This window comes from Halichoerus grypus, chromosome 1 (genome assembly GCF_964656455.1).
Source record: "Halichoerus grypus chromosome 1, mHalGry1.hap1.1, whole genome shotgun sequence".
Taxonomy (NCBI): Eukaryota; Metazoa; Chordata; class Mammalia; order Carnivora; family Phocidae; genus Halichoerus; species Halichoerus grypus.
The window spans coordinates 10063338-10085834 of NC_135712.1; positions in this window are offsets into that span (position 1 = coordinate 10063338).

A 22497-nucleotide genomic window follows, 5' to 3' on the forward strand; every position below is an offset into this window, starting at 1 on the left:
TGTATAACACCCAGTGCTCATCACATCACCTGCCCTCCTTAATGCCCATCACCCAGTTACCCCATCCCCCCCCCCACATCCCTTTCCACAACCCTCAGTTTGTTTCCTAGAGTCAAGAGTCTCTCATGGTTTGTCTCCCTCTCTGAATTTTTCCCATTCAGTTTTCCCTGCCCTTATGATCCTTTGCGCTATTCCTTATATTCCACATATGAGTGAAGCCATATGATAATTGTCTTTCTCTGACCGACTTATTTCACTTAGCATAATCCCCTCCAGCTCCAACCATGTCGATGCAAATGGTGGGTATTCATCCTTTTTGATGGCTGAGTAATATTCCATTGTATATATGAACCACATCTTCTTTATCTTTTCATCTATTGAAGGGCATCTCAGCTCCTTCCACAGATTGGCTATTGTGAACAATCTGATCACCTTTTAATGTTTTTTATTTGTTTCTGCCATGATTCTTACACTGTTTTTTTGGGTAAGTTTTTTTTCCTTTTCCCCATGTTTTCTGTTCTTTTTTTGTGTACTTATTTTTCACCTTTACACTTTCCTGGGATTTTTGAATCAATGTACTCTAGTTTTAATTTTACTAGTGGCTTTCTAAGTGAAAAAATTTCAAAATGTGTATTTCTATAAACAATCAAAATTAAGAATGAAAAAAATTTTAAACTCTTTACATCAAGTAAGAGATTTAATGCATTTTTATGTCCCTTTCCCATTCTTGAGAGTGAAAAAAAAATCACCTGTGTTTTTACATTCAGATGATTGATATTAAATAATTATTTTTTTACTAGTCTCTATCTGTAAGAGGTATTTTACATTTGTATTTAGTCTGTCGATGTTTTCATAATCTTTATTCAGATCATCTTTCATGAATTTCAGTGTTCACCACCAGTCCTTTTAGATCAAGTTTTATCTTTTTGAGTCCTCTCTTGATTATCGATGTGTGTCCCTTTATAATCTTTTATTTGTTTTATGTTCAGGCAAAACTATTGTTGCATTTTCTTTTAGCTTTCAGTGCCCTGGAAGGGACGTCTGAAGCTGCTTTAAATTTTGTTTTCTTTTGTTTCTTTTTCTTTTGCCTCTTCCCCTCTGCCCGAATTCTTAAATGCCTTTTCCTCCATTCCTTTGATTTAAGAGTTGTCAGAAAGCATCTTGATGTGGCTTCTCTCATCAATTTAGGTTGGAACATGGTGAATGAGTCCTTTCACTTCACATACTCAGGTGTTTTTTTTGTTTGTTTGTTTGCTTGTTTGTTTTTTGTTTTTGTTTTTTTGAATTCTAACATTTTCATAAAATATTTTAAATCAAAATTTTCTTTTCACCTTTTCTGGTGTCTTCCTCAAGAATTCACAGTATGTTGGGGCACCTGGGTGGCTCAGTTGGTTGAGCATCTGACTCTTGATTTGGCTCAGGTTGTAAGATCTCAGGGTCGTAATATGGAACCCCACATGGGAATCTTGCTAGTGCTTGGTGGGAAGTCTGCTTGGGAATCTCTCTCTCCCTCTCCCTCTGTCGTCCCCCCCTCAAATAAATAAATAAATCTTAAAAAAAAAAAGAATTCACAGTATGGAAGTTGGTGGTGTTGGTTCTGGATATCTGCCGTCTTTTTGCATTTCATTTTTTTAAAGATTTTATTTATTTATTTGACAGAGAGAGAGAAAGAGAGAGAGCACAAGCAGGGGGAGTGGCAGGCGGAGGGAGAGGGAGAAGCATGCTTTCCACAGAGCAGGAGGAGTCCAATGGGGGCCTCGATCCCAGTACCCCGGGATCATGACCTGAGTCGAAGGCAGTCGCTTAACCAGCTGAGCCACCCAGGCGCCCCTTGCATTTCATTTTATCTCCTTATCCCTTCTCATTTATTCTGAACACCCAACTTTTCCTTCAAACCATGGGTTCAGTTTTCTACATGATCAAGTCTGCTTTTTGCCAGACATGAAGTGGATATTTGATTTAAGAGGGCAAACGTGTTCTTTTGCCATTCTTCATGGTCTCACCGACAACCCTTTAGATTTTATTCTCCTAATTTGCGTTCTACTTTCTGGTTCTTTCTCCCAGGTCTTTGCTAAGTGGAGCCCTCTCTTTGTTACCTGCTTTCCTGAACTTCTGAATGGATAGAACATGGGAAAAAAACATGACCCCTGCATCTCCTCCTGCTGAAGCTCTTGACACCTTGCACTCGGAACTGCCACTTTCTGTGTGCGATGCACCCTCACTGTTTACCCCCTTTCTCCTTATTTCGAGTCATTTATTTAGTTTCTTTCTTCAGATAAAAGTATAAAGTGAGGCTCTGAAGGGATTATAACTATCAAAATCCTGCGCCTACCCAACATGGGGATGGCTGAGCCATTTTCTGTTGCATACAGACCTTGGTTTCTGAGCATAGAGACAGAATAAGTGTCTGAGCTCCAACGGGGCAGCTATTGGCTTTATTTTGTAATTAGTGACATCTCCTTACATATTCTGGGAATAGTTTTTCTGCCAATAATAGTTTCATTCTCCTTGTAGGGTTTTCCCTCTTTCTGTATCTTCTTCCCTCTATCTTTTTTCTCCTATGTGGAAACTGGGGATAAACTGTATTTTAAACCAGAGGTCAATATCAATAGGATTTTTATTTTAAAGGGTATTTTTACCATCTAGCCATCATTCTCTGGTGATGGATCCCATTTAGTCAGAGTTCTCTTTAAAATGTCTATAAATGCCACAAGACACACAATAGCAAAGACAAGATGACATTCTTGGAAAGAATCAGGGTGAATAGTTGCAGTTTTCTCCCTAAGTCTGTTGTGGAAAACATGTTATGATGTGGATCGTGACTTGTCTTGGTAGAAATAAGCCTGGTTTGGGAATCAGAAATCCAGGTGACCTCTACTGGACTGTGAGACTATGGATTTTTGTTTCTTGACCTGTAAAAGGAAGAGCCTGAGTTAAAAGATTTCTACAGTCCTATTGACTCACATTCTACATATTTTGTAATTATCAAATGAACATTGCATGCCATTTCATCTCTCTGTTGCTGAGCAAAGCCTGGGGCAAGAAGAGGACGCTGCTTTCTGATAGGAACATGGAAAGGTGTATTTGTGGATAGGCAGGATATGACCTTGCCTTTTGGTGCCAGATCTTAATATATATCTTTATTCCTTGCATTGTTCCATTGGGTGAACAAGGGGAGGAGTTGCATGCCAAAGGAGATTTTTCTTTAAAGAAATTAGGGCTGACCAAACAAGGGATTGGTTGCTATTATCAGACACTAATGGCCCCTGATAAGGTGTAATCAGATAGCCCAAATGGCAGAATTTAGAGCTAAGTAACCAGGTTCGCTTTATGTAGGAGATACAGTGTGGCTATGCTTGGAATGGATTCTTTTCTCTGTAAATTTTTAATCAGCTCAAAAATTTTCATGGAACAATTTACTCCTTCCCCTCCCCCATTACTTAGCTTCTTTTGACCTTGATTAAATGGAAATGTGAATATGTATGTTGATAGTAATTATTCCATATATATGTTCCACAATTACTATCAGCCAGGGAGCTTTTTGCACAAATCACACGACTTCTTATCTTTCTCCCCCTGGCCATAATGGTGAGAGTCTGAAGTGCCACTTGAAGGGCATTTCTTAACCAAGCACGTATGTTTTTTGGAACTGGTCCATATTTTTTGAAATATCAAGTTTCAATGTTCTTATCACACACTTCTTTAAAAAATACACTATCTGGCCTTATGGAATTGATGGCACAGACAGCAGAGGGATTCTTTCTGACTCTTTCTGGGGAGATTCCTACTCTGCATTTTGTCTGTGGACCTCTAATCTGTCCATGACCATGGAGGGGGATTTTTATATATACTTTAAAGCCTTTCATCCACACCTCACTGCATTTCCTTCCCTGGACTCAAGTTGCAAATGCATGGATAACAGGATCTTTTCTTTCCCTGGGTATTCAATCAGATTCATATCTGGGTTGATATCACTCCTTGCCAGCCAAAGTTAGATGCAAAACCTGGTGAGTTTTCTGGAAGCAGATGCAGAGGTGGAGTTTGGTGTGCAGCACATTTTTAGGGAACAACACATATTAAAGGAACAGGGGAGAAGTGATTAGGGAGACACCCACGCTTGGAACAGGCCTGATAATACCTCTGCCAACCTGGAGGGGGAGCTATAGAGGGAATAGTATTGTGAGAGGAGCCCACTTTGACCTGATATGGTTGATCCCCTTGCTCAGTCCTTGGGTGTAGGCTGCCTTGAGAAGCCATGAACTTGGGTGGGGTCTTTCTGTAGCTCAGGCAATTCTGAAGGAGTTAACAGCTGGGGGAACCATTTTTGAAGGAGGATATGTGTAGGCAGCACATCTCTATGTCCATCATATATCCATCCTTACCAATTACCTGTCCTTTGGGGGAATTAAGTCATATACAACCTCAAGAAGTCTATGGTTCAAGTGTGCCACCAAAGATGCATGGAATGTGCTTAGAATAGTTTGGTGCACTTCTATTACATATTCCCATGGAAAGACTTTTAAACAACTCTGGCTACTTGATTCCTCTAATGACACTGCTATAGACTGGGCACCCTGGTAACTTAATCATGAATGAGTTAGTGACACACAGTGACCATATCCTAGTGGTTCACCTTGGGCAAGTTTCTTAACCTTCCAAAGCTATAGTTCCCTCATCTACAAAGTGGGTGAGACTGGTAAGTCCCCCTATCTCATAGGGTTATTGTAAGAATTACAAATGAGAACATCTTACAGTGCATACTAGCAGTTCAGTACATGGGAACTGGACTTTAGTTTTTTTATTATTATTTTTAAAGATTTTATTTATTTGACAGAGAGAGACACAGTGAGAGAGGGAACACAAGCAGGGGGAGTGGGAGAGGGAGAAGCAGGCTTCCTGCTGAGCAGGGAGCCCGATGTGGGGCTCGATCCCAGGACCCTGGGATCATGACCTGAGCTGAAGGCAGATGCTTAACGACTGAGCCACCCAGGCACCCCGGGAAGTGGACTTTTAAAAGAACACTTGTTTCTTCTACAAACACATTTGACCATCCATTACAGGTCAGGCATTGAACTACATGCTTTCTTTCCATTATCCTTTTTTTTTTTAATGTTTTAAATTTTTTTTTTAAAAGATTTTATTTATTCATTTGAGACACAGAGATACAGAGAGAGAGAGAGAAAGCATCAGCACGAGGAGAGGCAGAGGGAGAGGGAGAAGTAGGCTCCTCGCTGAGCCAGGAGCCCGATGTGGGGCTCGATCCCAGGACCCTGGGGTCATGACCTGAGCCGAAGGCAGACGCTTAACCATCTGAGCCACCCAGGCGCCCCTAAAATTTTTCATTCATTATTATTTTTACTTAAATTTTGTTAGTTAGGGATGGAGTAACTGGGTGATGAGCATTAAAGAGGGCATGTGATATGATGGGCACTGGGTGATATACTCAACTAATGAATCATTGAACATTATATCAAAAACTAATGATGTACTATACCTTGGCTAATTGAATTTAAATAAAAAAATTTTGTTAACAACAGTGTAGTATTCGTTTCTGGAGTAGAATTCAGTGATTCATCACTTACAACACCCAGTGCTCAACACAACAAGTGCCCTCCTAAATGCCCATCACCCATCTAACCCATCCCCCACCCACCTCCCTCCATCAACCCTCAGTTTAACCCTCATTGTTAAGAGTCTCTTATGGCTTGTTTCTCTCTCTCCTTTTTTTCTTTTCCCCCTTCCCATATGTTCATCTATATTCTTTCCTAAATTCCACATATGAGTGAGATCATATGATATTTGTCTTTCTCTGATGGACTTATTTCACTTAGCATAGTACACTTTAGCTCAATCCATGTTGTTGCAAATGGCAAGATTTCATTCTTTTTTTTTTTTAAAGATTTTATTTATTTATTTGAGAGAGAGAGAATGAGAGAGAGCACATGAGGGGGGGAGGGTCAGAGGGAGAAGCAGTCTCCCTGCAGAGCAGGGAGCCCGATGTGGGACTCGATCCAGGGACTCCAGGATCATGACCTGAGCCGAAGGCAGTCGCCCAACCAACTGAGCCACCCAGGCGCCCAAGATTTCATTCTTTTTGATGGCTAAATAATATTCCATTGTATAGATATACCACATTTCTTTATCCATTCATAAGTTGATGGACATTTGGGCTCTAGTTTGGCTATTGTTGATAATGCTGCTATAAACATCAGGATGCATGCACACTTTGAATCTGTATTTTTCTATCTTTTGGGTAAGTACTTAGTAGTGCAATTGCTGGATCATAGGGTAGTCCTATTTCTAACTTTTTGAGGAACCTCCATCCTGTTTTCCAGAGTGGCTGCACCAGTTTGCATTCCTACCAACAGTGCAAGAAGGTTCCCCTTTCTCCGCATCCTTGCTAACATCTGTTGTTTCCTGAGTTGTTAATTTTAGCCATTCTGACAGGTATGAAGTGGTATCTCATTGTGGTTTTGATTTGTATTTCCCTGATGATGAGTGATGTTGAGCATCTTTTCATGTGTCTGTTAGCCATCTTGATGTCTTCTTTGGAAAAGTGTCTATTCATGTCTTCTCATTTCTTAACTGGATTATCTGTTTTTTGGGTGTTGAGTTTGGTAAGTTCTTTATAGAATTTGATTAATAACCCTTTATCAGGTATGTCATTTGCAAATATCTTCTCCCATGCTGTAAGCTGCTTTTTAGCTTTTAGTTTTGTTGATTGTTTCCTTCGCTGTGCAGAAGCTTTTTATCTTGAAGTCCCAATAGTTCATTTTTGCTTTTGTTTCCCTTTCCTCCGGAGATGTGTCTAGTAAGAAGTTGCTATGGCCGAGGTCAAAGAGGTTTCTGCCTTTGTTCTTCTCTAGATTTCGATGGTTTCCTGTCTCACATCACATTCTCCATCCACTTTCAATTTATTTTTGTGTATGGTGTAAGGAAGTGGTCCAGTTTCATTTTTCTTCATGTTACTGTCCAGTTTTTTGCAACACCATTTGTTGAAGAGACTGTCTTTTTTTCCACAGAATATTCTTTTTTTTTTTTTTAAAGATTTTATTTATTTATTAGAGAGAGCACAAGCGGGTGGGGAGGGGCAAAGGGAGAGAGAGAAGTACTCTCCCCACTGAGCAGGGAGCCCAATTCGGGGTTTCATCCCAGCACTTCGGGATCATGACCTGAGCTGAAGGCAGATCCTTAACTGACTGAGCCACCCATGTGCCCCTCCATTGAATATTCTTTTCTGCTTTGTCAAAGATTAGTTAACCATATAGTTATGGGTCAATTTCTGGGTTCTCTCTTATGTTCCATTGACCTATGTGTCTGTTTTTCTGCCAGTACCATACTGTCTTGATGATTACAGCTTTGTAATATAGCTTGAAATCTGGAATTGTGATGCCTCGAGTTTTGTTTCCCTTTTTCAGAATTGCTTTGGTGATTTGGGATCTTTTGTGATTCCCTGCAAATTTTAGGATTGTTTGTTTTAGCTCTGTGAGAAATGCTGGTGGTATTTTGATGGGGATTGCAATAGATGTGTAGATTGCTTTGGGTAGTGTAGACATTTTAACAATGTTTGTTCTTCCAGTCCATGGGTATGGAATGCTTTTCTGTTTCTTTGTGTCCTCTTCAATTTCTTTGATAAGTATTTTGTAGTTTTCAGAGCACAGATCTTTACCTCTTTAGTTAGGTTTATTTCTAAATATCTTATTGCTGGTGGTGAGCATAGCTGCCTTCTAAATATCTTATTGCTTTTGGTGCAATTGCAGTGGGATCAACTCCTTGATTTCTTTTTCTGCTGCTTTATTATTGGTGTATAGAAATGCAACAAATTTCTGCACATTGATTTTATATCCTGCAACTTTGCTGAATTCATGTATGAGCTCTAGTAATTTTTTGGTGGAGTCTTCTAGGTTTTCTACAGAGTATCATGTCGTCTGCAAATATTGAAAGTTTGACTTCTTCCTTGCCAATTTGAATGCCTTTTATTTCTTTTTGTTGTCTGCTGAGGCTAGGACTTCCAGTACTGGTGAGAGTAGACATCCTTGTCTTGTTCCTAACTGTAGGGAGAGAAGCTCTCAGTTTTTCCCCATTGAGGATGATATTAGCTGTGGGTCTTTCATATATGGCTTTTATGATGTTGAGGTATGTTCCATCTATCTCTACTTTGTTAAGTGTTTTTTATCAAGAAAGGATGCTGTATTTTGTCAAATGCTTTTTCTGCATCTATTGACAGGATCATAGGGTTCTTATCCTTTCTTTTATTAATGTGGTGTATCATGTTGATTGATTTGTGATAGTTGAACCACGCCTGCAGCCAAGGAATAAATCCCTCTTGATCATGGTGGATAATTCTTTAAATGTACTGTTGAATTCAATTGCTAGTATTTTACTGAGACATTTTTCATCCATGTTCATTAGGGATATTGTTCTATAATTCTCCTTTTTAGTGGCATCTTTGTCTGGTTTTGGAGTCAAGGTAATGCTGGCTTCTTAGAATGAGTTTGGAAGTTTTACTTCCATTTCTATTTTTTGGGACAGTTTGAGGAGATTAGATATTAACTTTTCTTTAAATGTCTGGTAGAATTCCCAGGGGAATCCATCCAGCCCTGGACTTTTGTTTGTTAGGAGATTTTGAATTACTGATTCAATTTCTTTGCTAGTTATGGGTCTGTTCAAATTTTCTATTTCTTCCTGTTTCAGTTTTGGTAGTTTGTAGGTTTCTAGGAATTTTTCCATTTCTTCTAGGTTGCCCAGTATGTGGGCATATAATTTTTCATAGTAATCTCTTATAATTATTTGTGTTTCTGTGGTGTTGGTTGTGATCTCTCCCCTTTCATTCATGATTTTATCTATTTGGGTTCTTCCTCTTTTCTTTTTGATAAGTCTGGCTAGGGGTTTATCAATTTATTAATTCTTTCAAGGAACCAGCTCTTAGTTTCATTAATTGGTTCTACTGTTTTGTTTGTTTGTTTTGTTTTGTTTTTTGTTGTTTCTATATCATTTATTTTTGCTTTAATCTTCATTATTTCCCTTCTTCTGCTGGCTTTAGGCTTTATTTGATGTTCCTTTTCTCCATTATCTTGTTGAATCCTCAATGTATTAGTTTGCCAGGGCTACCTTTACAAAGGGTCAAAACCTGGGGGTTTAGAAGAAGCTTATAGTCTCAGAGCTGGAGGCCAGAAGTCCAAAATTAAGGTGTGGGCAGGGCAGTGCTTCCCCTGAAGTCTCCAGGGGAGGATCCTTCGTAGCCTCTTCTAGCTTCTGGAGAGTCCCAGACATTCCTTGGTCTATGAGGGCACAATTCCAATCTCTTCTCCCCTCTCCACATCATCTTCCCGCTATGTGTATCTGTCTTTATGCCCATTTTTTTTTCTTTTTATAAGGGTACCAGTCATATTGGATTAGGACTCACTTAACAACTCCATCCTAACTCAAGTACTTCTGTAAAGACATGTATCCAAAGAAGGTCACATTCACCGGTACTGGGGATTAGGACTTCAACATATCTTTTTCGGGGGGACACAATTCAATTCACAGCACTCACAAATCTCTGTGGGGTAGGTATTATTATCCATATTTCATAGACAAGTGAACTGAGACTCAGAGAGGCCAAATAAATCACACAGCAGGCAAGTAAGGAAGTGGGCACTTGGATGCAAATCCCTCTGGCTCCCCAGGGCTTGCCCTTCCCACTAAAACATTGTTGCCTCCACATATAAAACTTCTAAGTAAACGAGGAAAGATTGAAGTTCAGGGATGAATTAAGAGGCTCAAGTTGCTACAATAAAATTAGTTGTTATTGGGCAAAATAGCCTAAATGGACTAGAAGCTTGTGAGCCATTTTTCTTAAAACAACAACAAATAAAACAGCATGAAAGGCACCCACAACAAGCAGCACCTGGCAAGGGGTTCCAACCCTGCTTTTACCATTTCCTCCACTTACCTGCCATTCCTGGCACTTGAGACTGTTTTTAACCACCTGGACCTCAGTTTCCCTAAAAAGAAAGTTGTCAATTTGTGTTCCATAAACTTTGACATGAAGTGGATTAAAAAGTATCTTGTATCTTGCTTTAGCAACGAGAGTTACAACAACTTCAGTAACAAACACTTTACTAATACAGGCCTCATAATAATAATATCCAGCTTTGTTTGAACATCTCCTCTGTGCCAGGCACTCAGGACCCAATAGTGCTGTCACTGAGTCTTTCCATGTGGAATGGTGTGGTCTCAGAAAAAAACTCCCTGCTTTCCTTTGCTCTCACACTTCTCTGTGGTCACCAAATTTGTGGGTTCTTTTCATACTGACCAATTATCCAGCACTAGCTGGGTGTCCTACAATCAGTTCAGTTCTGACACTGTCTACCTGGAGTCAGATCCCACGGTAAAGGGCTCAGTCCCATAATGCTGCTTCCCACTGCCCATTTTAGATGCAAATCGCTAGTCCTAGGTGTCACCTATTCTCCTAACTGACAGCTATAAATCAGGTTCAATAATTTGCTAGAAAAGCTCACAGAACTCAGGAAAACAGTTTACTTGCTAGATTACTGGTTTATTTTGAAAGGATATGACTTAGAAATGACCGGATGGGAGAGATGCACAGGGCAAGATGTGTGGAAAGGGGTGCAGAGCTTCCATCCTCTCTCCAGGCATGCCACCCTCCTAGCACTTCCAGACATTCGGCAGCCTGGAAGCTCTCTCAACCCCATAGTTCAGTAATTTTTGTGGAGTTTTCATCACATAGGCATCATCAGTTACTAACTCAATCCTGGAGGGGCTCAAATTTCTAAGCTTCTAATCATGGCTTGGTGATTCTGGTGACCAGCCCCCATCCTGAAGCTGTCCAGGAACCCACCAGGAGTCACCTCATTAGAACAAAAGATGCTCCTAACATCCAGGAAATTCTAAGGGATTTAGGAACTTTATGTCAGAAGTCACAGTCAAAGGCCAATTATTAGAATATTAGAATTAGGGGATCACAAAAGTTTTAGGATCTCTGGCCAGGAGCCAGGGATGAAAATATATATTTCTTATTATATAACATCACAGGTGCTGAGAGGGGAACTCTGGTTCTGCTGATCAACTATATCTTCCTTCTAAAATGTTTCCTTACAATTAAGTTGATCATGACATGGCATCTTGCAAATAAAAGACACCATCTCATCCTTTGAGTTTCTAATGTGAGAAAATGAAATAGAACAGGCTGTTCTTTAGAGTGAAGGTTAGCAAGTAAGGGCCTGCAGGCCAAATTTGGCCCACCACCTATTTTTTCGAAAAAGTTTTATTCAAATACAGTGTGTGTTTGTTTATGCTTTGTCTATGGCTGCTTTCATGTTACAAGAACAGAGATGAGTATTTGCAATAGAGACCTTCTGGCCCACAAAACCTAAAACATTGACTGTCTGGCCTCTTCCAGAAAAAGTTTGCAGACTCTTGGTCTAGAGGATATACGCTGGGTAACTAACAATTTGAAGATGAGAAACCTTTGAGACTAAGAATCTAAGACCAAACATTCAGCCAAAACAGAAGCTGATAAATAGGCAGGAAGATGCAGAGGGAGTGTTGCTACCTGAAAAATAAAACTAAAATACAGATGATGATGATGTTAGTATTGCACAAAAGCAGAAATCCAGTATGAAGACTTTTCTGCTAGAATGCATTTAATGGCTAGGGTCAAGTTCAGGCCTTAACTGAATAAAACAAATGAGGTGTCTGTGGGTGCATAGATCACCTCACACAGTAAGGCTCAATCAATTTCAGATGAATGGAAGTTGAAATGGGGTTTTAAAAAACTGGACTTAAAAATACTTTTTTTTTATTATGTTATGTTAATCACCATACATTACATCATTAGTTTTTGATGTAGTGTTCCATGATTCATTGTTTGCATATAACACCCAGTGCTCCATGCAGAACGTGCCCTCCTTAATACCCATCACCAGGTTAACCCATCCCCCTACCCGCCTCCCCTCTAGAACCCTCAGTTTGTTTTTCAGAGTCCATAGTCTCTCATGGTTCATCTCCCCCTCCGATTCCCCCCCCTTCATTCTTCCCCTCCTGATATGTTCTTTTTAACATATAATGTATTATTTGTTTCAGAGGTACAGGTCTGTGATTCATTTTCATTTGCCTAATGAGGATAAGCATTTTTCACATGATTTACTACCACCTGTATATATTTTTTGGGTGAATCCTCTCTTCAAACATTTTGAAATTTTTAAATTAAATAGCTCATTTCCTAATTATTGAATTTTTAAAAAGATTTTATTTATTTGTCAGAGAGAGAGAGAGAGAGAGTACAATCAGGGGGAGTGGCAGACAGAGGGAGAAGCAGGCTCCCCACTGAGCAGGGAGCCCTATGTGGGACTCAATCCCAAGACCCTAGGATCATGACCTGAGCCGCAGGCAGACACTTAAATGACAGCCACCCAGGAGTCCCTGATTATTGATTTTTTTAAAAAATTAGATACAATTTATATACTGGGATGGTTAATTTTATTTATGTGTCATCTTGGCTGGGCTGTGGTGCTCAGTGGTCTGGTCAAATACCAATCTAGATGTTGCTGTGAAGGTAAACACAAAAATCCATGATGAACAAAGTATGAACTTTTTTTTTTTATTTTTTATTTTTTTAATTTAAATTCAATTAGGCAACATATAACTTTTAAAATAAAGGCAGGCTCTACTAGGGAGAGGGAGGGGAGTTGTGTAATCATGGGGTCAATCCTGCAAAGAAGTCACTTATTACAACTGGGATAATTTGACATCACTAACTGAACATTAAAGTAGTGCTTTCTAACCATTTTAACATGATCAGATATTTGCAATATTTAAAATGCACAAGAGCAAATGAATGAAGGGACCTGTATGAACTTGTGGAAGAGAGAGAAATATGAGAACAACAGTGTGAAACACCGTCTTAAAGAGCCAGAGCTTTGTAATAAGTTGGCATCACATTCAGAAGGCTTAATTTCAAGAGATATTTATCCCAACGATAGCTGATAATAATGCTCTAATAAGTCCTATACTTTGTGCTAAGACAAAGTTAATCAGGGTTTTCTTGGGCTGTGTGATGTGCTGGAACCATCATACCATTGAGGCTCTGCCACTTACCAGCAAGAGGGTGTTAGGAAGGTAATTAGCCTCTCTGGGTCCTAATTTCATAATCTTTAAAATAAGGATAATACCTGCTTTGTTAACTTCATAGAGTTCTTGGGAGGATCACATGAGATAATGGTTGCGAAAGCGCTTTATAAAATTGTGATGATCTGCAAAGTTGGCCATTGTTGTTTTGTGGTGGATTCTTTTTTTGAAGCCAAAGTAAGGAGCCAAAACTAATATCCACTGTGTAGACCATGTCTCATAGGGTTTTTCTGTGTGTAGTTATGTTTGGGTGGGCAGAGACCTGATTTGACTCATGGTCTCTCTGAATCTGTGTGTAATTGAGTCAAAGACACAGAAATCAACAAGTTGATGCAACCATGGGCAAAGATTTTAACACTGAGAACTGGCAGATTGTAGATTTTAGGTGTTTTGTAAGGAAAGCTGTCTCAAAATGTGGATGACATTTTTGGGTATGGTTAAAGTTTGATGTGAGTGACAAGAGTTGGATTTACATGTTGGGTAACTGAGAGACAGAGACATTCTTGGTTCAATTGGTTTCTTGTTGAGATGAAACTGGGTAGTGGTGGGGTACATGACCAGAGCTAGACATAGTAAATGGTGGGCAATTTAGTCATTGTCTCAGCAGTCTGGTCATTCACTTGTGTGAGCAAAGATGTATCAATGTATCCTCTATTATGGCCATTTAAAAAGTCCAGGTAACGTGTTTTGAAACAAATGCACTATCTCTACTAATATGTCAGGAAGCTATCTATGTTAAAATGAATATCTAAGAAACTATTCATGCATTTCAAGCCCTTGAAACTTTTAAAAAAACTTTACTTGATGGAAGTATAAGGAAGCTGGTCATTTGTTGAAGGAATAATGTCGAAAGATTTTTAGCAATACTTCTTTGACTTCAAGTCTAAGCCATCCGGCTCGATCTGGAGTTAGTATTTGGCTGCTGGAAAGGCTTGTCAAGGTAGAGTGTTTTGGTTTCATTTGATCTGTCATCATACTAGGCTCCTGAAATTTCACCTGAACTTTAGAACCTTAGATTTGGTGAGCTCCACCCAAATTTCAACACTAACAGAGCTTTTGTATTAAGTTCAGAGTGGGAGATTGTTTGGACAAATAATTCATACCCTTTGATGGGAAGGGAAGATTTGTTTCAGGAAAGAGATTGTTTGTGCATATGCCAGGTTGGGGGCCCTAGCCCTCAATTTGCCAGTGCATTAGCGTGTCCATTAAAGGAATTGCATTTTTATTGGATCCTATCAAGTTGTTGATTGGAAAAATAAAAGTGGCATTTAAATTTTTCACTAGCTATGACAGAATAGTGATGGCATATCCAAAGAATGGGCTGGAAATGGTGAACAATTAATGATACTATTTTTCTTCCAGCCCATCCTATAGGAAGAACTATCCATTTCCTCAGTTGCTCTAAGATTGGCCCTGTGGATTATGTAAGGTGGGGTGAGCCTCCCTGTTAGGATAGAAGGGTTTAAAATATCTCTCTTCTAAATTTTCATTCTATTAACCTTGCAAGTTTCTATAAATAAGATACACTAACATAGTGGTGGAGTGTGAGGGGAGGGCAGCAATGAATCTAGAAACGTGAAGGTTGTATACCTTTACAGTGATATTCCTTAAAGAGGGCCCAAGCACTTTATGGCAAATGAAGACATCAGTTTGGTGGTTGTGGAGGGGTTCTGTAATGGATGAGTATCCATGGAGATGGGGAGGAGTCAGAAATTAAACAAATATTATCTAGTTTGTAAACTACATTCGGCAAGGCCTTGTCACAGTTTTAAACCAGAAGAGCCATCAATGAACTCCCCACAGTCATTAAATTTCTAAGAATAAAGAGCCGGCTGGGCTGTGTAAGAAGTTCACTTTTTCCATGGTGTGTGGTGGATTTCTAGCACTCACATTTCTGCGCCACCTTGGTTAGATTTATATGCAACATGCTCTTTTCTAATTTCTGTCTTTCCATCTTCCTCAGTGCAGCAATTGGTTCATGGAGTAGCTTAGAGAAAATTTTTGCAATAATCATATTTAGCACCTTTTTATAAGTAGAAGCAATCTATTATAAATCTGGCTGCTTTCCAGTTTTTTTTTTTTTTTAATCGGTTCTTTTTCTGTTTAGTCAGTGTGAAGTTTATTTTGACTGGAGGTGGGGGATTGTGAATTGATATTATCCTAACAAAAAACAAAGAATTTATTTCAAGCATATAAAAACATTTTTAAGATATAAAAACAAAGAATTTATATCAACCATGTCTTAATCACAAGGATAAAACTGATAGTTCTTCTTTATCACATTGGGTTTATTTTGATTTGTGGTAAATATAAATTGAATCTGAACTAAAAATTGTGACTTCAATTCTGTCAGCCTGGTCTGTCTAAGAAGTGGTTCTTACACAAAGTGAAATGTCCTTTGGAACTGCGAATGACATAAACACCATTTAAAAGTTCCATAAAATTCAACAGTCAGGCTGTTTGTGCTCTCTTTTTATTCTAGTTTCTTCTACTATTAGTGAAAAATTTGGGGGCTTTTAATGAGCATCAAGTCACCAATGATAGAATCTGTTACAGAGGAGAGAAGGGGGACTTCTTCATCTAGGTAGGATATAGAAGGTCTTGGCCGATGCTTTTGCTGAAACAATAGGAAGAAATAGATAATTTATAAATTTACAAAAAGCCTATTCTTATAGGTACCAGAGAGCTAGGAAAACAATGAAAATTAGATAAACTAAGCTCTCAAGCAGGTAAGCTGCCAGTCATCAGCTACCCCCACCCTCTGTGGTCTTTCACCAATTCTGGATGTGGGGTGAGGAAGGTGGAGAGGGCTTGCATCAGATACTTGGCTAGTCTCACCATCAAGACATTTTCAAATTTTGAGGCTACATTGAAGAAGGTGGAGAGGGCTTGCATCAAATACTTGGCTAGTCTCACCATCAAGACATTTTCAAATTTTGAGGCTACATTAGCTACATTTAGCTAAGTTGAGCTTCAACTTAGCTAAGAGCTAAGTTGAAACCTCCATAGGGTGAGACTATAACTCTTAAAATCTTTCAGGGCCAAGGAGACAGAGGCCCCACCAGTCTCAATAAAAACCTCAAAAATCCATGCCCTAGAAATAAAGGAAAAGTGTAAGTGTTATTTACTAAAACTAAAACCTAGTCCATTTCCAGGTTAACCCATTATTGGCTTGAAATGATTAATCTTTCACCCTATCTGCCTAAGAGAGAAAAGAGAAATTCTCTTTGGTGATAATAGAACCACCTGGAGTCCCTGAAGTTTTGTATGTCTTATATGCAATAGAAAATTATAAGACATGCAAAGAGGCAAGACTATACGACTAACAATCAAGGAAAAAAAATATAATAGAGGAAGACCCACAGATGATTGAATATTAGCAGGAAAGAATTTAAAAATATGATTAGCACATTGAAAAATAAAGAAAAAATGAATAAAAGATACAAAGATGGAGAATTTTACAAAAGAGTTGAAATTTATAAAGAATTAAATGGCTATTCTAAAATGGGAAAATGTAATATCTGAAATTAAGATTTTATTGGGTATTAGTGGTTACTGGACCTAGCAGAACATAGGACTAGTGAACTGAAAGGCAAGTTAATAGCATTCAAGTTCAGATTTTAGAAAAGACAGAGATGTAAGACACATTCAACACATGCTAAAAAAAGTCCGACATACAAGTAATTGCATTGTTTGAATGAATAGAGAAGGAAGTTGGGGGGGGTAGAAGAAATTTTCAAAGTGTTAATGGCTGAGAATTTCACCAAATGGGATCCCTAGATTCAAGAAACTCATGGAATCCTGAGCAATGGAAATACAGAGAAAAGCATATACACATCATAGTAAAACTGTTGAACAAAGTAAAAAATAAAATTTTCAAATCTACCAGAAAAAAGACATATTACCTCTGAAAAAACCATGGTAAGACTGACAGCTGGATGCTTATGAGAAGTAATGGAATCCGGAGAGCAATAGAACATTCTTAAAGTGGTGAAAGAAAATCACTGCCAATTTAGAATGAAGAATATCTAGAATATTTTTCAACAGTGAAGACAAAGTAATAATACTTTTAGACAAAATTAGAGGGAATTCATTGCTAGTATGTTTGTATTAAAAGAAAACTTTTTTCCTGTAGGCTAGAGGAAAATGATTCAACATGGTAATATGGAAATGCAGGAGGAAATGAATACTATGAGGGATAAACATGTGGCTAAATAGAAATAGTTTTTGATTGTGCAAAGCAATAACTGTAATGTCTTATGAAGCTTAAAGTAGATATGGAAAAAATGTATAACAACGCTAAGGCAAAGATGGGAGGGAGGTAGATGGAATTAAACAGTTGTAAAGTTCTAGCAGGATTCAGATAATAAAAATTATAGTATGTATTAGACTGTGATAAATCAAGAAAGCATGTTGTAATCCTTAGGTTAATCACTGAAAGAATAGTAAAAGAACACATAACATGCTGATAGAAAACAAATAGGATAATAAAAGTATTTGATTACTAAAAAATAAGGGAATTAGAACTAACATTTGAGGAATACTTTTTACCTCTGTCCCAGGTGCTGTTACCTGGTTGCTCCAGGTAATGCTCAATATTTTTGTGCTGTACACCTTATCATTGCCATTTGTAAATGCAACAACTAATTTGTTGAGATTCTTAATTGGTAACAGAGGAACATACTCTAATTTGCATAAATATAAATGGAACTTATATTGGATTGTTAGGTAGCTCGCTGACTCTTGCAAGAGTGGGAAGTCTTTGTGAAGACCACTCTAACACCTTCACAGGATATGGATACCACAGTTTTACCACTGATGCGTGAGGCCTTTCTTGTGGCTGATGTTCCCCAAAGCTGGAGGCTTCTATTGCCTCCAGCACAATGACAAAAACTGTAGGACACTCATGCTTCCCTCTGTTGCTCTCTACTTCATTAAAGTCTCTAGAGAGTGCATCTGATTCACAAAGCCTAGATCACATAGCTGCACCTTAGCTTCAATGAAAGCTTGGGAAATGAGTTTCTGGCTTATTTCTAGGAGAGATAGGACCGATAAGGGAGAAATTTCTTTAAACATAGGCAGAATGCTCAAGCAATGTGTTTGTGTGCGTGTGTGTGCGTGCTCATGTGTATGTATACAAAGCATTACAGATATCCACTACAGGAAGTGGAGCTCAAGGATGCTGAGTGCCATTTAGGATTTCAGAACATTAAGTGATGGCCCAGGGTTGGAACCCAGGATTGTTGGTTTCAGAGGATGTGAACAACTCTGAGCCACCATTTATTTGATCCCTTCTGGGTCTTTGTGAGACACACTATGTCTTAGGCTACTGGGAGGATGCCAGCACTTGCTGAATGGCATTTCAGGACCAATGGGCTGGGGCTTGAGATAGACAGTGGGCCAGGAAGGCATTTAGTTCTATGGTGGTAATGTCCTCAGCTTACGCTCCTGCTGACACTGGACATTCCAGGAGTTACAGGTTTAGAAACTTCTGCATCAATTTACTGACAGCTCCTGACATCTCAGGTACCTTGTATTTTCTACCCAAATGACTATGTGAAAAAGAGATTTCAAAGACAAAAAATTTTAGCCATCTAAGAATAACAAGTGAACCAAGGGATAATGGAATTTTTTATGGTCCAATAAGAAAACACCACCTCAGACCAGATAAAAAAACAAAATAAATACTGTGGGTGGTCAGCTATGGGATCTGATTGCATGTATGATTATTTTAACCCACAGCACGTAATTAAAAACACTAATGTGATAAATGAATCTTTTAGATCATACAGATAATACAGAGGCATTTTGGGGGGAGAGATTTTCACATTAATGCATTTATTCCGCCTACCTCTTCAGTAATAAGGACATATGTTTGTGGAGTGCTTGGCTATTTGTAGATGCTTTCCCATTGCATCTCTAACTTGCTCCTCTTAGCCCTGGTGGGTGAGCAGTATAATTCCATTTGACATAGGAGAAAACAGATTGTAGGTGTGAGAGAATTTCTAGAATTTTTCATCAAGGGGACACTTTTAAATTAATTAATTAGTTAATTATTTTTTAATTTACATTTTTAAAATTAACATAATGTATTATTTGTTTCAGTGGTACAGGTCTGTGATTCATCAGTCTTACACAATTCACAGCACTCACCATAGCACATACCCTCCCCAAGGTCCATCACCCAGCCACCCCATCCCTCCCATCCCCCTCCTCTCCAGCAACCCTCCGTGGACACTCTTCTTTCTCATTTTTAAACTTGGTGTATATTATCTTTTATTTTGGTTTCTATGTTTTTTCTAGGGATAGGAAGGAGGATTAGGGGGTATTACCAATGGGCCATTGGTTATTTGTCAGCCTCTTAACAAATATATTTATTATTATAGTGATCAAATTTGCATGTTCCATGTCATATCTGTATACCAGTGTTTTCTTATTTCCATCTGATTGCAAAATGGTCATAATATGCTGCTTTTAATTGGCATCGATACCAAACCAATAGCAGATATCAATTAAAGAAGCTTTCTGAGATTAAGTCATAAAAGAAAGCAGTGGAGGTATAGTTAGTATAATCTGATATTTCTGGTTTATTACATGGCGCCAGTGGCTCTGATCTTAATGGAGTAGGCTATGTTCTCACTGTCAAAGAACTGCTCCAAAACGCCATATGAAAGATGTTTTCTTAAGTCCTCTTTTTTCAATAAATATGTCTTGCTACCCTCAATATTCTCTTATTCATTTTTTGGGTTGATCTAAAGCAAGTGACTAACTGACAGAAATGTGAAACATGGATGGAAAAGAAGGGAAGTGTGAGAAGGATGTGAATGAGGTTGACCCATGACATGACAAGAAGTAACAGGAGGTGGGACCAACCACCTGGCTAAGCATTGGGTTGTTCGTCTACATTTCTAGAGCCCCCAAGGTGTAGCTTGTTTTTAGTCAGTAAAGCTGTTCTGCTAGAGTCCCTTACCTCCAGGAAAATAACAACCCAATGAAATAAAGCATCTGATTCCAGAGGGAAAAATTACATGGCTTAAAGGAAACCAACCGCAAAGGTTTCAGTTATCAAACTGGTTGGAAGACATTTTTGTATTTTATATCATTGGGACCACATTGCTTGGGCAATCTCACCTATACTTTCTGCTGTGCGAGGGTCCAAATGTCAAAATCCTATTTTCTCTCTGGAGCAGGAGAAGTGTTTTCATACCTACCCATACCAAGCTCTAAGGGTGCCTGCCTTTCGGTGACCTCGTTAGTCCTGCTCACATGCGTGTACACTCAGGACCATTCAAGGACAGTGCCAGGGCCAGCAGCTATTAGCAGTGCAACTCTGAAGTACTTTAAGATGAGCAATGGCATTTGATTTAGCACTGAGAATGACAACCTAGTTATTTGAAGTCAGAGGCCAGCAACCAGTGCTTGTGATTGATTCTGGAGAGTTGAAAATGTTTCTCTACATTTGGAATGAGTCTAGAGGCCCATCTCCTTTAAAAGGAGTAATTTTTGTATCATAAGAGCAAGGGGATTGGCACACTGTGGCCAATGGGCCCCACCCAGCCTTCTGCCTGTTCTTGAATATAATTTTGCAAATGATTGTGGATCACAGCCACAATCCCTCATATTTGTATTATCTATGACTACTTTATGCTGCAACAGTGGAACTGAGTAAGTGTTCCTGAGATGGTAGGCACTGCAAAGTCTAAAATATTGACTCTCTGGCCCTTTATAGGAGTTTGCTGCCCCCTGTCCTAGTGTGTCAGGTTGAGAGTACATACAGGCAGGGATAGCCATGTGAGGCTGCCTGTTGCTGGTGCTCTTAACATCCTTCTTCTGTGTTTCTTGCCTCCTTTAGGGTAGCCTTTTAATTTTTTTGTTTTTGTTTTTTATTTTTTTAAAATGCCTCGAATACCCAGGTCCTTTTGCTTTGTTAGGATTCAATAGGACTGACATATCTCTCCACATAAAATGGTCAGTCGATCACAATGCTGAAGAAATTCGTATTGAAGCTCTATCAGAAGTTCAGTATAATGGTCTAGCAATTTTTCCGTAGACCTAGAATTTCTTCAAACCTAAGAGTTTAACAAAAAATTGAGAAATAACTAGAAATTTATCTACACACACGTATTTACAGAGATATATATGTGGAAAAACAGTCATCATAGCACTCTGCAATGAGAAAAGATTAATAGTCATAAATGCCTGCCAGTGTGGGATGAGTTAAATAGTGGCGTATTCACTCATACAATGGTGCTATGGTTTCTTTGGTATAGAAAGAAGGGAATGATAAAGTGGAATATATGGACAGAGCTATAGATTTTTTGAATAAAAAGCCAACCTCGGGGCGCCTGGGTGGCTCAGTCATTAAGCATCTGCCTTTGGCTCAGGTCATGATCCAGGGGTCTTGGGATCGAGCCCCACGTTGGGCTCCCTGCTCAGCAGGGAGCCTGCTTCTCCCTCTCCCACTGCCCCTGCTTGTGTTCCCTCTCTCGCTGTGTCTCTCTCTGTCAAATAAATAAATAAATAAAGTCTTGAAAAAAAAAAAAGCCAATCTCTGGGAAGTCACATAGAATACCAGTCACATTGGTTGCCACCAGGGAGGGGAACTGAAAGGGTATAGGGCTAGGAAGGGGGCATTTTTCTGTTTTCTGTTTCTTTTAAGTTTCTAAACATGTGAGTAAATTACATTTTCAAAAAATAAAAACCAAAATAGAGAACATTTTTTAACAGGAAACAAGTGTAGGTGTGTTGCTCAGATTGAGTTACCTGAGTGACATAACCCCCTTGCTTGTAAAAACCAGCCTGAACCCATGTCTAAGCCAGAGCCCAGAAGCTACTCACAAAGGGGTTCAAGGAAGAATGAAGGCTTTGCTGGTGACAGAGATGAGGTAACATTCATTTTATTTCTTAAATCCATTGACTCTGCTGGCAAAAAAAAAAAAAAAAAAAATAACAAACTCCAATGAGAAGCAAACACCAGCTAATTAATGTGTTTGACTGTTTCCACTTTCCTCCTCTGACAGCTGCTTAACCTGACTGATGAGTAGGTTAATGCAATTACAACCACTGAAAATTCCTATGGAGTTAAGGGATATAGAAATATAGTGCTTACATTTTAATTATTAAAGCTTAGGTTGACTCATGAGCTATGACCACTGGTGGGTTTCTACTGCCCAGTCAGACCCCAGGGACTGTTTCTTTACCCAGATGCAGCCACCCAGGGAAGCTTTCATTGGTACAAGATCTTGCAAGCTTCTTCTCTCTTCTGGGCCATAGTAACAACAGTTCCCCAGAGTCGGATGTTATTTCTGATGCTCTTCTTTATTCTTCTTTAATGTCTTAAACTTTTTCCAATGCAAATATCCT